The sequence below is a fragment of the Salvelinus sp. IW2-2015 genome, linkage group LG4p (genome assembly GCF_002910315.2).
Source record: "Salvelinus sp. IW2-2015 linkage group LG4p, ASM291031v2, whole genome shotgun sequence".
NCBI classification, from domain to species: Eukaryota; Metazoa; Chordata; class Actinopteri; order Salmoniformes; family Salmonidae; genus Salvelinus; species Salvelinus sp. IW2-2015.
In genome coordinates, this window is record NC_036841.1 from 12674982 (window position 1) to 12690441 (window position 15460).

The 15460-nt window shown below is 43.3% G+C and overlaps 1 non-coding gene across 1 annotated transcript in view; it reads right to left on the reverse strand.

Annotated features, from left to right (window-relative positions):
• The window catches only part of LOC111960540 (uncharacterized), a 123743-nt gene that overhangs the window by 30720 nt on the left and 77563 nt on the right, over window positions 1-15460 (reverse strand). Inside the window, exon 2 of the transcript XR_011475158.1 lies at window positions 10021-10218. This is a non-coding gene — a transcript (uncharacterized protein). The remainder of the gene's footprint in view (window positions 1-10020; window positions 10219-15460) is intronic.

Genomic DNA, 15460 nt, shown 5'->3' on the forward strand with positions numbered 1-15460 from the left:
GAGCTAACATGAATAATATGCATGTCAATCTCTCCTGGCTCAAAGTGGAGGAGAGAATGATTTCATCACTACTTGTATTTGTGAGAGGTATTGACATGTTTAAAGCACCAACCTGTCTGTTTAAATGACTAGCACACGGCTCAGACACCCATGCATACCACACAAGACATGCCACCAAGTCCAGAACAGACTATGGAAGGTGCACAGTACTACATACAGTAGAGCCATGACTACATGGAACTCTATTCCACATCATGTAACTGATGCAAGCAATATAATCAGATATAAAAAACAAATAAAAATACACCTTATGGAACAGTGGGGACTGAAGTAACAAACGTAGGCATAGACGCATGCATACAAACACACGATAACATACGCACTATACACACACGTACTCATGGATTTTGTGTTGTAGACATGTGGTAATGGACTAGGGCACACACTTAATGTGTTGTGAAATCTGTTATGAATGCATTGTAATGTTTTAAAAATTGTATAACTGCCTTAATTTTGCCAGACCCCAGGAAGAGTAGCTGATGCCTTGGCAGCAGCTAATGGAGATCCATAATAAATACAAATACAAACTTAGCCTACTGTTCTGTCTTGGTGGTGCACATTTAGCCTAAAGCCTGTTTTAGAGAAATGTCATCATCAGATATTGTAGGAGCGTTCATTGTCTGCTTATATGCCCCCCTTGATTTATCCCACAGTTCTGACTTGGTGTACAGAGAGAATGTTCTGAATTCTGTTGCTGTACATTTTGAAAGTGCTGAAGAAATAGTTATATTGACAACATCCATCTTAGCTCGCTCGTGAATGTCTTAATCGAAATTAAGGATTGCCTTTTATCCGCTCATCGTTCCCTTATGCCATAGTTTGTACATCTCAGTTGTCAGCAGACAAAAAAACAAGGATTCACTCCATGGTGCTGAAAAGAAAGCTCTGCTGTTGGGACAGCTTTATGTTTGTGGGCACCGTTTGTCACCTTTATAGTGCAATTCATGTATTGTTTAATGTTGTGTTGTGTAGTGGCTTTGCTGGCATGCATCTAAAAAAAATTGGGGGAGTTTACCCCACCAAGATTTACATGCTACAATCGCCAGTGGGTTAAATATATGCCCTGAATGTTCTTATATCAGACACTTCAAAACCTTATTCCTTAAGATACATTTTTTTTTACTGTCTTTTTCAATGCATTTCTATGGGCTATAGTAGTATAGGCCATATTCAATATTTTATCAAATCCTTTGTAAATATTTGTTTTATATACCTAAAGGGGTCCTAAAATTCTAAATAGCTAAAGGATCCATAATAATTCAATACGTTGGCTTAGTAGAACCCCCCCCCCCCATCTCTATTAATGTGCAAATGTCTGCAAGGATTCCAAACTCGTCAGGAACATACTGGTTCAGAGAGATAAGCAAATTGACTGCATTAACAGTGGTAACTGCTGCATAATGGACAAGGCCACCACACTGAATACTGGCATACAGAGAAAGTACAGCTGCGAGCAGCAATTCAAGACTACAAGCAGATAAGAGTTTGAGTATTATTCAAATAACGTGAAATGTGGAAAGCTTTCTTTTTTACAGATGCATTTGTTTTCCAAAAATGTTAACATTTGTACCCTGTTTTCGATTCCAAATGGTTGCTACAGAGCCACCATGTTTTCAATCAACACCATATTGTCTGTGTGAGTGTGGCACGTGGCCTATTACCTTCATAAAAGTAGTACTGTATGTGTGAAGTTCTTACAGAAAAAGAGTTTGTGCAGCTTCATTGCTAGGGACTCAGAGATCCCACATCGGTATCTTTCCCCCCATATAAAAGAGCGTTCAACAACTTACTTTCGTTTCAAAATTCCATTAATGCTCATGAAAACAAAAACAAAACTATTTCAAAGATTTGAATTCTTCTTCATACCTGAGTGACTGATGTCAGAGGAAAATAAAACAGTGAATCTCTGTCCCTCTTTCACCTGACTGGGGAGATGTTCTCTCCATCTCGTTTCTACTCGGAGCACTTTGTTTTCTCTCCGTTCTCTCTGTTTCTCTCCATTCTCTCTGTTCATAAAGTGCTTTGGTTTTTCATCTCCTGTCCACAACTCGGCAGACTCTTTGCCTCCCTGATGGGGGAAATGTTTGGTCTTCCTGTTCTGTTCTATTCATTCATAACCAAGCACGTCTTCCCAGCTCCATTATCACAAATACCTTTGGTTGATAATGGAGAAAACCTGACATGGTGGCTTTCCATTCTTGCGTTGCGTAAATGGTTTTACCATAACGCCTGGTGCCATTTACTGTATGCGATCGAGAAAACAGGGACTTTCACGCAGAACAAAATTTACAGAAGTAAAATAACCACAAACCTATTGAAGACATGAAAAAAATGTCCTGTCCACGAAAACAAAACATGAACGAGGCAAATCTGTCAGCTACTCCAATAATCACAGAACGGTAGAGACCGGGAGTGGCACATGAGACAGCGAGAGAGGGGGGGTAAGAGACAGCGAGAGAGAGGGGGGAGACAGCGAGAGAGAGGGGGGTTAAGAGACAGCGAGAGAGAGAGGGGTTAAGAGACAGCGAGAGAGAGAGAGGGGTTAAGAGACAGCGAGAGAGAGAGGGGTTAAGAGACAGCGAGAGAGAGAGGGGTTAAGAGACAGCTTGAATTTGAATTTGAGAGAGGGTAAGAGACAGAAAGAGGGTAAGAGACAGAGAGAGGGTAAGAGACAGCGAGAGATGGGTAAGAGACAGAGTCAGAGAGAAGGGGTAAGAGACAGAGAGGGGGTAAGAGACAGAGACGTAAGAGACAGCGAGAGAAGGGGGGTAAGAGACAGCGAGAGAGAGGGGGTGGGGGGTGTTGGGGGGGGGGGGGGTGAGAGAGGGCGAGAAAGGGAGAGAAATAGAGAGAGGGAGGGTGTGAGAGGGAGAGAGAGAGCGCTTTGACACCTCATCATGGTCTGCCATGACACTGACACGTCACAGGAGGAAGAGGGAGAGAGAGCATAGAGGGAGCGGAGGGGGTTCCTATCAGAGCTCCCAGGCTCGCAGGCCTGGCATGTGGAAGATGGAAGACAGAGGATGCCCCCACCAGCAGGGCAATCAAGCTCAACAGATGGCGCCAACGTCTGGGAGCCTGAGACTGCATACACCCAGCTAGAGCAGAACTGGTGATGGAGACGCATAAGACCCATCTGAGCAGCACATGAGTGGGTGCAAGGGGAGTGGGGAGGGGTGTATAGACGCATGTGTTTGTGTGGCAGTGTGTGTGTGTGTGTGTGTGTGTGTGTGTGTGTGTGTGACAGTGTGTGGGTGGGTGTAGCCTACCTGAGGCTGACACACTGTAGACTAAAACATTGCCAATGCAAATGTGATTAATTAGCTAGCTATTTATAATTACCACAAATCACACCTACTTCAAATGGTAAAGATTTTGTGTGNAGACTAAAACATTGCCAATGCAAATGTGATTAATTAGCTAGCTATTTATAATTACCACAAATCACACCTACTTCAAATGGTAAAGATTTTGTGTGACTGCTAATTCTTCCAATTGACATTCATGGCTGGAGTGTTATGCTTAGGGTAAAAATATGACAGTCACTTGTTCATGTATCGTCGCTATTGACAAAAACAGAGGGTAAATGAAGTTGAGAGGAGGCCAGTGAGTTGCACAAAAACGACGTAAAGATTTGAATAGAGCAGGGAAGGTAAACCGTAAGAAAGATTTAGTACAGTACTGACATAGCAAGAGATAGATAGACGGGGGAGGGCAGGTTTTTCAAATGGGCTCCTTAAAAAACACACTTACACACACACAGACACACACACACGCAAACTCCCTCTATCTCAAACACAAATGGGCTGACAGTAGATGAAAAGCCTTCAAAAACCCTCATCTTGTCTCAGAAGTAACATTTATACAAAAACAGTGGGAGTACAATTCAGAATTGGCTTCTTTGCGAAATCATTGGGGAACAAAGGTATTACATATATTTTTATAATGAAGGCTCATGATTGCAACCAAACAATGAACAAAACAACCCAATCATTAAGCAAACACCCCCATATCCTCCCAAATTAAATGGGGAGAAAGAACCAGAGATTTAACCTATCCCAGACAGATGAAATACTATGAAAGGGTACGTTGTGTATTGGGGGTTGTTCAAAAGCATAAAAGATCGTTACATCTGCCTATTCTAAATAATGGTCTTCCTTCTTCCAAGCTAAAGATAAATCACTGACACTTTATTATTCTGATGCATTGATGTGTGTTCAAATGTATATGTCATCTGAGTACGGCACTTAACAGTTCTATTCTGCAACAACATCTCTTCTCACCATCACCATTAGACTGTCACCATCCAATTGAAACTCTCAATAGCCTCACATTTATTTCTATCTCTGGCCATAAAAATGACACTGCATAACACCCCCACACCATAAAACATGCATATATATTGCTATGTCTTTATTAAGATTTCATGTAGTGACATGTTTGCTTCTAGGTGAGACAATTCCATTTCAAATGTAATTTATTCTTCACACTAAATAGATTACCAACCCTATGCAAGCCATGAACCGGGATGCCCCCTTTTCCATATAATTCACCTAGACGTATGGAATCCATACTGTATGTGATTGGGAAAGAGAGTTAATGCTTATGATGACACCCAACACTCGTTTTAGATTAGATTAGATTCAACTTTATTGTCATTGAACAAGTGCAAGTGCAGTACAACGAAATGCAGTTAGCATCTAACCAGAAGTGCAAATAAAAGAGTACAAAAAATGTACAAGTGAAACAATTAAATAAAATGTATATTATTAAGTGGGATGTATAAATGTGCAATGAAGGCAAATGGCAAGTACAAATGGCAAGTCTAAATGTGAAGGCAAATTGAAAATTGCAAGGAGGCATACAACTGAAATACAGGGATAGCAGCAATGAGGTTACCAAGGTAGACATGTACAACTGAATAATGTCCTTAATCAGACTTTGCGAAGCAATATCAGAGTCCAGTAGTACTGTGAAGAGTACAAAGAGAGTAATGCAACAAGGTCCCTGAGAGGCAGTACTAAGCGGTGGGCGGGTGGATATGGCTAGTGTCGTGTCAAAGAGTTCAGCAGGGTTACAGTAGCTGGAAAGAAACTGTTATTGAGCCAGCTAGTGCGACAACGTCGAGACCTGTACCGCCTGCCTGATGGAAGGAGGGCAAACAGTTTGTGGCATGGATGTCAAGGGTCCTTGATGATGCCGCGCGCCCTACGCAGACACCGCTTGTGCTGGAGGTCTACGATGGCAGGGAGCTGGGCACCAGTGATGTGCTGGGCGGTTTTCACCACACGTTGCAGGGCCTTCCGGCCGGCCACYGAGCATCCGCCAAACCACACTGTGGCACAGTTAGTCAGAATGCTCTCGACCGTGCAGCGGTAAAAGTTCACCAGGATCTTGAGAGACAGGCGGGTCTTCTTCAGCCTCCTCAAAAAGTACAGGCACTGCTGCGCCTTTTAGACCAGGGTTGAGGTGTTGAGCGTCCAGGAGAGGTCCTCGGAGATGTAGACACCCAGGAATTTGAAGCTGGGCACACGCTCCACCTCAATGCCATCAATGAGAACTGGGGTGTGACTGCAGCTTTTAGACTTCATGTAATCATCAATGAGATCCTTGGTTTTCTTTGCATTGAGGACCAGGTTGTTGTCAGCGCACCATGCAGCCAGGTGCATTGCTGTTAATAATGCTGCATGGACATCGGCTAATGGCTACTGGTCCCACTCCGCTTCTTGTGTTCTCTCTAATAGCGGTCACTTTTACATCCTGTACTGTTCCCCTTAACACTCCCTAGACTGCAATGAGCGCTGATGGGGCCCCGGACATTACACAGGCATGAATATGAATCAATAGAGTGGGTCCATTATCTAAGACGGAGGAGAAAAACATTTAAGCAATAAGGCACAAGGGGGTGTGGTATATGGCCAATATACCACAGCTAAGGGCTGTTCTTAGCCACGACGCGCCTGGACACAGCCCTTTGCCGTGGTATATTGTCCATACTGTATACCACAAACCCATGAGGTGCCTTATTGCTATTATAAACTGGTTACCAACGTAATTAGAGCAGTAAAAACAAATGTTTTGTCATACCCGTGATATACGGTCTGATATACCAGGGCTGTCAGCCAATCAGCACTCAGGGCTTGAACTACCCAGTTTATAATGTCCAATAAAGTAGTGTGGATGTGCAGTGAAAGCAAAACACTACTGCTCCATTGGTGTGTGGGCGTCGTGGTGCAGCTGTCAGCTCAAAGATGCAATTTGAACGATCCATTTCAGTGAAATGAAGGCTCATGGAATAGAGCCCCCCTGGCACAAGCAGATTTATATTAGTTTACCAAACAATGTGGTTAGAATAACTGAACAACAACGCAAGAACAACCAAGATTGATTTTTGAGTGCCTCTGGTCTAGGCGTTTGGTCAGCGGTTGGTTGGTGGCCATCTTCAGAGGCCTTGTCAGATTGTCAGTCACAAATTACAATGAATTGATATCCACTGTTTTAGGAATAATTCTGACTCTTCCATCTACACCTCGTTTCTCTTTTATGCATAAATGAATAGAAAATCAAGGAAGGCGATAATTCATTGAAAATTAGGTGGATTTAAAACCATCCCAACCAACCCATTTCCATATACAGCAGCTGCTGTGGCTATGGAGGAGAAAAGAGATGTGCATTGGGCTTCATTATGATTCCAGCCGGACACATTTGTCAGGGATTATCTCTGAATGTCTCACACTTAATTACCGTAGGGCCACTGTGTAGGGCGTCCCTTAGAGAGCTCTTCTGGCTAGTTGGCTGCAGCTGGTACCTCTGGGGTGCCCTTCCGACCTGCCTGCCCAGTGTTACCCTTGGTCTGCCACCATGCCCTCACACCACACCATGTCCTTGCTATCCAGCTGCCCAGTCAACCAAGGGCCAAGTCTTTGTATCCATTTACATTTAAGCAGACACTCTTATCCAGAACAATTTACAGGAGCAATTGGGGTTAAGGGCACATCGACAGATTTTTCACCAAGCCGGCTCAGGGATTTGAACCAGCAACATTTCAGATCCTGTCCCAAGGCTCTTAACCACTAGGCTACCTACCGCCCGGTGTCATCATCGCTTCAGGGGATGAGCCAGATATTGAATATAGATGGTCATATTATTCCGAACCACATACAAATACCACTTTCTATGTTCTTTCATCTAGCCCGGATTTGCCTATAAGGTATAGATTAAACAATGTCCATGCATTTGCTGTTTTTCTGCTTTCTTGTTTTATCACAGTGGAGTCAGCAATTACTAGCTATTTACTTTGCCCTTAGACTAAGTAATTCCTTAAATATGATCATTCCACCCTGCTGCTCCCACATTTCACGGCTATTAACCCTTTTTAAGATTACTCTGAGCCCTGATATTTAGGATGCAGTGCCCATTTGAGAATGAATGCATTAATCAAATAGAATCCAGGGATTGTATTTTCTATTTATCCATTTTAATTCATGTAAAAAGGCCTTGGTGAAAGTCTTGCATATACAGTTGAAGTCGGAGTTTACATACACCTCAGCCAATACATTTAACTCGGTTTTTCACAATTCCTGACATTTAATCCTAGTAAAAATTATTTTAGGGTCAGTTAGGATCACCACTTTATTTTAAGAATGTGAAATGTCAGAGTAATAGTAGAGAGAATGATTTATTTCAGCTTTTATTTCTTTCATCACATTCCCAGTGGGTCAGAAGTTTGCATTCCCTCAATTAGTATTTGGTAGCATTGCCTTTAAATTGTTTAACTTGGGTCAAACGTTTCGGGTATTCTTCCACAAGCTTCCCACAATAAGTTGGGTGAATTTTGTCCATTCCTCCTGACAGAGCTGGTGTAACTGACTCAAATGATGTCAATTAACCCATCAGAAGCTTCTAAAGCCATGACATCATTTTCTGGAATTTTCCAGGCTGTTTAAAGGCCCATTCAACTTAGTGTATGTAAACTTCTGACCCACTGGAAAATGTGATGCAGTGACATTATAAGTGAAATAATCTGTCTGTAAACAATTGTTGGAAAAATGCCTTAATCAGGAAAGTATATGGACATAGCTCGAGATTCAACTATGACAGTAGATGTTTAGTTAATGAATTGATCTATGTGTAAAACACCTTTTGGCTTGGTGAGTTTTATCAGGAGAATAGCTCTGGCTGTATCTCACACACAACACACACACACACACACACACACACCACACACACACACACACACACACACACACACACACACACACACACACACACACACACCAACCAAAACAACACACACACACACACACACACACACACACACACACACACACACACACAAAATAACTAAATACTGCAGTGACAGTCACAACAAGTTTACTGGTTCACATCTATCTTTAGGGCATATTCAGAACACATTATACTGTAAGAAGTGGTGGCAAATAAGATTGCTTACACTCTTAGAAAAAAATTGCTATTTCGAACCCTTTTAAGAACCGTTTTTGGTTCCAGGTAGAACCATCACCACAGAGGGTTCTACATAGAATCGAAAAGGATTCTACCTGGAACCAAAAAGGGGGGCGACAGCAGAAGAACCCGTTTCAAACCCTTTTTTCTAATGGTGTAGCTTGATGGAGAAACCTCAAGGACTTTTCAAATTCATACAGTATCACCATTGGTGTGCCTAATGAATGGCAAACCAATGAATGAATGCTGTTGTCAGTTCTACTGCACTACTGCATGTTGACTWCCAGGGCTTGCTCCTTGCTCTCCAGATTGTTTACCCTACACCCTAACACTTGGGGAATAGTGGCAAAAAATCTCCCTGGAAAGGGTTCAAGTACAGTGTCTCTTTCTATGACTCTGGGGACTTTATGTTCACATTCCAAGCTGTCTCTCTATCTCTGCCATCTAACATGACTCTAATCAATGTGAAGTGGGTCAAAGGAGCCTCTCTAAGAATAGGCCAGGAACTCTCCCTGGGAGGGAAGCAGCCATGTAGCCTCCTCATGTACAGCCTTCCTGTCCCAACCATCACTTTACCCGGCCCGGCACTCCCCTGCTGCAGCTAAAGTGAAGTTGCCCTTGGCTGCCTAGGGAGACTGGAATATGGGGGGGGTGAGGTTGGGACTTCTCTCAGACACAGGCCAATAAAACATTCCAATATCAGTCTTAATCCCTAGACCCCTCAAACTCAACTCTGGACCTCGAAGCCAGTTCCTCTGCATTTTTTCATTATTCCCATCCAATCAGGGACTGATTTAGACCTGGGACACCAGGTGTGTGCAATTAATTATCAGGTAGAAAAGAAAAGCAGCAGGGTCCGGACCTCATAGGGTCAGAGTTGAGTACTCATGCACTAGACCATWCTGTATACTCCAGTGACATTTAATTAAGCCACTGTTGCTATCTAAGATGTGGCCCATTTACTCTAATTAGGAGTTTTAGTTCTGGTGCCTGTATTTTCCAATTAAGCACCCACTTGTCAATGGCGTGCTCCTCTAGTCACATGACATCATCCAGCTAATGAGTGTGTTTACCTGGCAGTGTGTACAGTGAAATATGAGAACCTGGATCCAGAATGTGCATTAAGCATCAACTACCGGGAGTCTTAATTGCGTACACATCATGTAACAAGCAGTTAATAGCAAGTCGTTTATCATGTTTACACATTCAACTAGGGGATATCAGGGTAGAGCAAGTCATTATTTCATCAACATTTCCTACAGTAAGTTAGTCTGCAGCTGCTGTGTGACACAGGGTCAAAGTCTCCCACAGACTGTATAGAAGTCAGCTATGTTCCAATATRCGCACTAGCACACCACTTAGAATYAAGAAATGCTTTGGCCATGAACTCYAAGTAGATAGTATTCTAGGGAAGGTATCGGAACACAGCCACGTCATGTTCTGTCCTTGAGGGTAAAAAGAAAAAAAACTCCACCAAGGCCATGCTATTCAGCGTACCTTATAGACGTGGAGGGGAAGCCGCCACTTGGCGCCGTCCACAAGCCGGCGGCCTGGGCTCTCATCCGTGTATGTGTGTGTGGGTAGCCTCCACTTTGTTCTATGTTGACAGCCTATTTTGGCTGGACTCAAGCCTGCCCGACGTTAAGACTCCTCTCCGCCTGTCATTGGCTCAGTTCGGGCCACCTGCCAATCTGCCTGTGAGTGACAGGGAGAAAAAAAACACAGATGAGGAAAAGAAAAACACACACCAACTGTCACTTTTACAGATACATTTACATATAAAGTTAATTAACTCGACCACGACAGAAAACTGATTACGTCTTAGAACAGACAGAAAAACACAAGAAGTTGAAAAATAACTCATTTTCCACCGGAGCTGAGTATAGGAGACGTTTCAGAAATTGCTTTTCATTCATCAATACGCGATGGCCTTGAGCAGCGTGGGAGATAAATTATAAACAATTTATGTTGAATTGAAATGAAAAATCCCAACAGATTTAAATGATTTGACTGTGGTAGCTGACTGTGCATATTCACAAGAGACAATGTCATGAACGTTGTGTATAGAGCTTTGTAATAAGGTCATGTTCTCACACAGATTATATGGGATTTTTTGGGGGGGGGGGGGGCATTTGGACTGCTACAGGGGATTTGGGTAATGGTTGCATTTACAAAGCCTGTGAGATCAAGCGCTCATTTGAAATCTCTGGCAGCTCATCGTCGCGTCTTAATTTTTCTTGTGGCCCTTCAGGGCTTGAATATACATTTCAAACAGACTTCAGGAGGGCTCAGTCATGCCTGTATCTATTAGCATGTTTTATATCTGTCATGCAAACCCTACAGAGTAGACACTATACACACTGAACTACACTGCATGGGACCTGAACTGGACAGCTGAACTGATCACTACAGCATTAGAGCCTTTGCACCTTGAATGAATTTCCCTCAGTGGGAAACTAAAACACTTGTAGTGTTTGTCTAATCAGACAAATTAACATGCTAATATTGCTGTTAAATAAACAAACGAAGCAACACCTGATTAAACCTATTCATTAATGAATATTGAAGGATTTTCTGCTCTATCGACTGGATATGTATTCGTTTAGCCATACATGCATCCCTACAGGCAGCTACTGAGTTGTAAATTAGTCACACTAGTGAGTTATGTTATCCCCTTTAATCAGAGACAGCGTCAGACATGATACTAGAGAATAAAATCGAAACATGACGAGGCACACACACGTAAACATGGACTCACGTGTGCATACTCACTCACATACCCTGAGGTTTGGCATCTTGGCCGTGTCATAAAGACAACATCAAATGAAATCTTTCCACTCTAGTAACAGCCTCCCCTGCACTGTCTCAAATCAGCTCCATCTGACAGCCAGAGCAGCCAGTCTGGCAAGCAGGAGACAGTGTCACCGTTTTTTTCCTTCTACAGTTCATGTAATCGCTCCCTCGCACTATATACATCAACCCTGCGTAGGTCTCCTATCTCGCAGTACAGCAGCCAGGATTCGAGCCTAACACTCTGGTGCTTTACAACCCTCTGATATTGCTAATAGCTGGAAAGGTCAAAGCAGATCTTAGTAGAATGGTTGCTCAGGCTTATCAGTTGGACATTCTCCCCCTCTTCCTTTTTAAAATCTTTCACATCTGACATTTAGGGCAAGGGGTTTCAAGGTCGGCTCAAACGTGGAAATCAAACAAAATTAGCAGAGAGCGTGGAATCAACCATCCCTCTATTTGCACAAGATTCATCACCTGGGGTTTCCTTTAATGGTTGGTCGCCCCACTGTGGACCCGTTGCTGTGTTCCTCATCTGCGACCTGTCCGAGGCAGCTAAAGAGCAACATTTATCAGTCCAGCAGGTCTTGCTCATACTGATGCCTCCGGTGGTGTTCAGTGGTCAGCGGTCACACACGGTGTCAGACCTCTCCGCAACAAAGGCATTAGGATGGAGTCAACTGAACTGTCTTCTAAAATGGAACTTCGGGGCTCAGATTTTCACGGCAACAGGCTTAGTCATGACACTGGGGGTGACTTCGTGGCTCTGATTGTCTCAACTCGCCACAACCCAATCATTTGCAGCAGATGGGTGTCATGGGTGGGTGTCATGGATGGGTGTCAGATGGGTGGTTATGGTCATCTGATGACCAGAAATCCCGGCAGGAGCAGGCAAGAAGCCAACCTGACATCTGGGGAACAGAGAGGAGGGCAGAGGAAAGCAAAAGAACCAGAAATGGCTGCAACCTGCAAACATTCCTCCATAACCAGCCAATATGCAGTGTGTAGTCAGCAAAGGAAACAGGTTGTCATGTTGTTACTACAGTGTTTTTTTTGTGTGGAAGATGCACCTGTTATTTCTTCAACGAAGGGATTTGTCACAAGCTACAKCACTTCGACATGTCCATGTCTCCTTTCACTGTCAGTATGACATATGGTTCTTCTGAAGATATTGAATTACAGGTAATAGATGTACATTGGGCCTAGTAGGCTACTACAAAAGCTTGAGTGCTGTGCTAAAGCAATGAATGACTATGTTATGGACAGTGCTCCTTAACAGCCACTCCATTGTGAAGGTGTTTTCTGGCTTTAAGGCTTCCAGGGGTAAGTCATAGTGCAGAAACAAAAGGGTCGATGTGAATGCAGATCGATTTGCTCACTGCAAAATGCTTTCCTTTGGCTCTCCTTAACAGCCTAGGTAAGCAATGATCACTCTACACACATTAGTCAGTCCGACCAGTGCATTCCAACCACGAGGTAAACACAATGAGGTAAACAAGAGTGTCGGAGAGTGTATCTAAACCAAACAGTCTAAGAAGAGCCAGTCCCCCCCCCGGCTTCCTCTCCATGAGGGATAAAACAACATATGCTGACTTCAAGGCAATCCAAATGTTATTAGTCTTGGATGGACAATTGACAATCCTCAAGATGCTCAGCCCATTTGAGTTCAAGGGAGAAAGAGAGAGAGAGCTTCACTTAAGCACTTTCTCAGCTTGCGACCCTGTCAGTCTTTGAATTCAGTCTTGCCTTGCCCAAGCCAACSKSCCCCKCCCCCCCCAAARAGCTAACCTCAGGAGAAAACAAGGAGAGAGAATGTGTATGTGTGATAAAGAGAGAGAGAGAGAAAACAGAGCAAGCAAGAAAGAAAAAGAATGAGAAAGGGGGAAAGCACTTAGAGTTTTCCCAGCATGCTTTGTACCTCAAATCCACTGCACACACCCGCCCTCGCCCAAAAAGCACAATCAGATAGATTTAGGGTGGGAGTGACAACGAGAGAGAAATCTAATTGCTATTTCACGATTTTGGGAGGAGAAAATGGCTCCCATTCGCCGTAGGTCCCACTGTCCAAAGAGCAATTTTCTCTATATTATAAAGATGATGAGCCACCCTGACCACAGAGCCAGGAGTGAGCATGAATTGTTTCACTCTTGGGGAGAAAGAGATATATATATATAGAGAGAGAGAGAGAGAGTGAGACAGAGAGATACCTGGCGTATGAGTGATGGGCTATAAAAAACACCCCGCTCCAATCCAAATCACCCTGCTCTGGAGTGCAGAGGCAGAGCAGCCTGTACTTTGTTCCTATGGAGGTCAGAACGCAGCTGGGAGGGAGGTATGTACACTGTCTGCCCTTTGCTGCCAGAGAAAGAAGCACTGCTTTCCCATGGATAGTAAAATAACCTGTGTGATGAATTGAAGTTCCAGCCTCCCATTTAGTTGAAATGTGGTTTGGTAAAGTCAAGGCAACATTACATTACATTAAATGAAATGTCAATCAATCACACTAGCGGTTATGTAATAAAAATACACTACATGGCCAAAAGTATATGGACATCTGCTCATTCCAAAATCATGGGCATTAATATGGAGTTGGTCCCCCCTTTGCTGCTATAATAGCCTCCCCTCTTCTGGGAAGGCTTTCCACTAAATGTTATGGTGCCACATTGAAAGTCACTAAGGCCATTCTACTGCCAATGTTTGTCTATGGAGATTGCATGGCTGTGTACTTGACCTGTCAGCAACGGGTGTGGCTGAAATAGCCGAATCCACTAATTTGAAGGGTTGTCCACATACATTTAATTTGCATAAAAAAACACATACAGGTTAACATGATGTTTGCCAATGGCAAATGTTAAAGACAAAGTCTGTCTGGTTTTGTATGGCAGGCCCAGCCTTGACTTACCGTGAACAAATCCTGTTTAAGTTTGCATTCATTGTTGGCTTTACCTGCAAGCCTCTTTGATCGTGACTTTGCCAAGTAATTTTATTTGCCTATGTCGAGAGGTTTAATTGAATCATGATTTGGAAGGAAATCACATTTTTTCAAAGCTTTATTCTGAAAGGAGCCTAAGCTACAGTATTCMGAGGAAAACTTTGGAGAGTAAACTAGGGGAACTAGAGTTTAGCAATTCTATCATTTCTCAATTCCAATCCAGACGTGAGAGGAACAGCAAGCATGCTCAGATTTCTTTACACTTTCAAATTGCTGCCTCAACTCAACCTTGCATCTCCGTGGAGTGAATACAGAGTGTGCGTGTTTGTGTTTGTGTGTGTGGCTGTCTGTCTGTGATATGGGTGGATGGGTGAGAGATGAAATACACAGTGAAGAGGATGATCAATGCTACACAGTTTAACCCCACAGCACCACATAAAACATGTACTTGATTACTGCCAGAAACATATGCCCTCGCTACATATCAAATAGAATTAAAACCATTAAGAGCCTCCAATAGGCATTGAATTGCAGGTGGAAGGCAGGGCCAATGAACCTCATTGCATAAGACAAGCGACAGACCTTGAGTCTCATTCTCCAATCAATTTATATCAACCACATAGATACAATTCAATTAGTGCTGCACTCACAATGGCGTCGCCCAGTCGAGCCACAACTGCCTCAGTAAAGTGGGCTGGAGGCAGGTGACCTTGAGCTCATACACTCTTAGAAAAAAGTGTTCCAAAAGTGTTCTTCGGCTGTCCCAATAGAAGAACCATTTTTGGTTTCAGGTAGAAAGGGCTCTTCATGGAACCTAACATGATTCTACCTGGAACCAAAAAAGCGTTAATCAAAGGGTTCTCCTATGGGGACAGCCGAAMAAACATTTTAGGTTCTAGATGGCATCTTTTTTTATAAGAGTGTAGGAAGACATGTCAGAAAATGCTGTGCAGTGCTTCAAGAGGAATGTAGAAAAAGAAGGGGAAATTAGAAGAGGAGAGAGAAAGCAGCGTGACGTTTGTTCGATCTCAAAAATTACAAAAAGAAAACCAGCCCCGTCGCGGACCAGGATGTCTTGCTCCCAGACAGGCTAAACAACTTTTTTGCCCGCTTTGAGGACAATACAGTGCCACTGACACGGCCCCCTACCAAAACCTGCGGGCTCTCCTTCACTGCAGCCGAGGTGAGTAGTAAAAACATTTAAACGTGTAACCT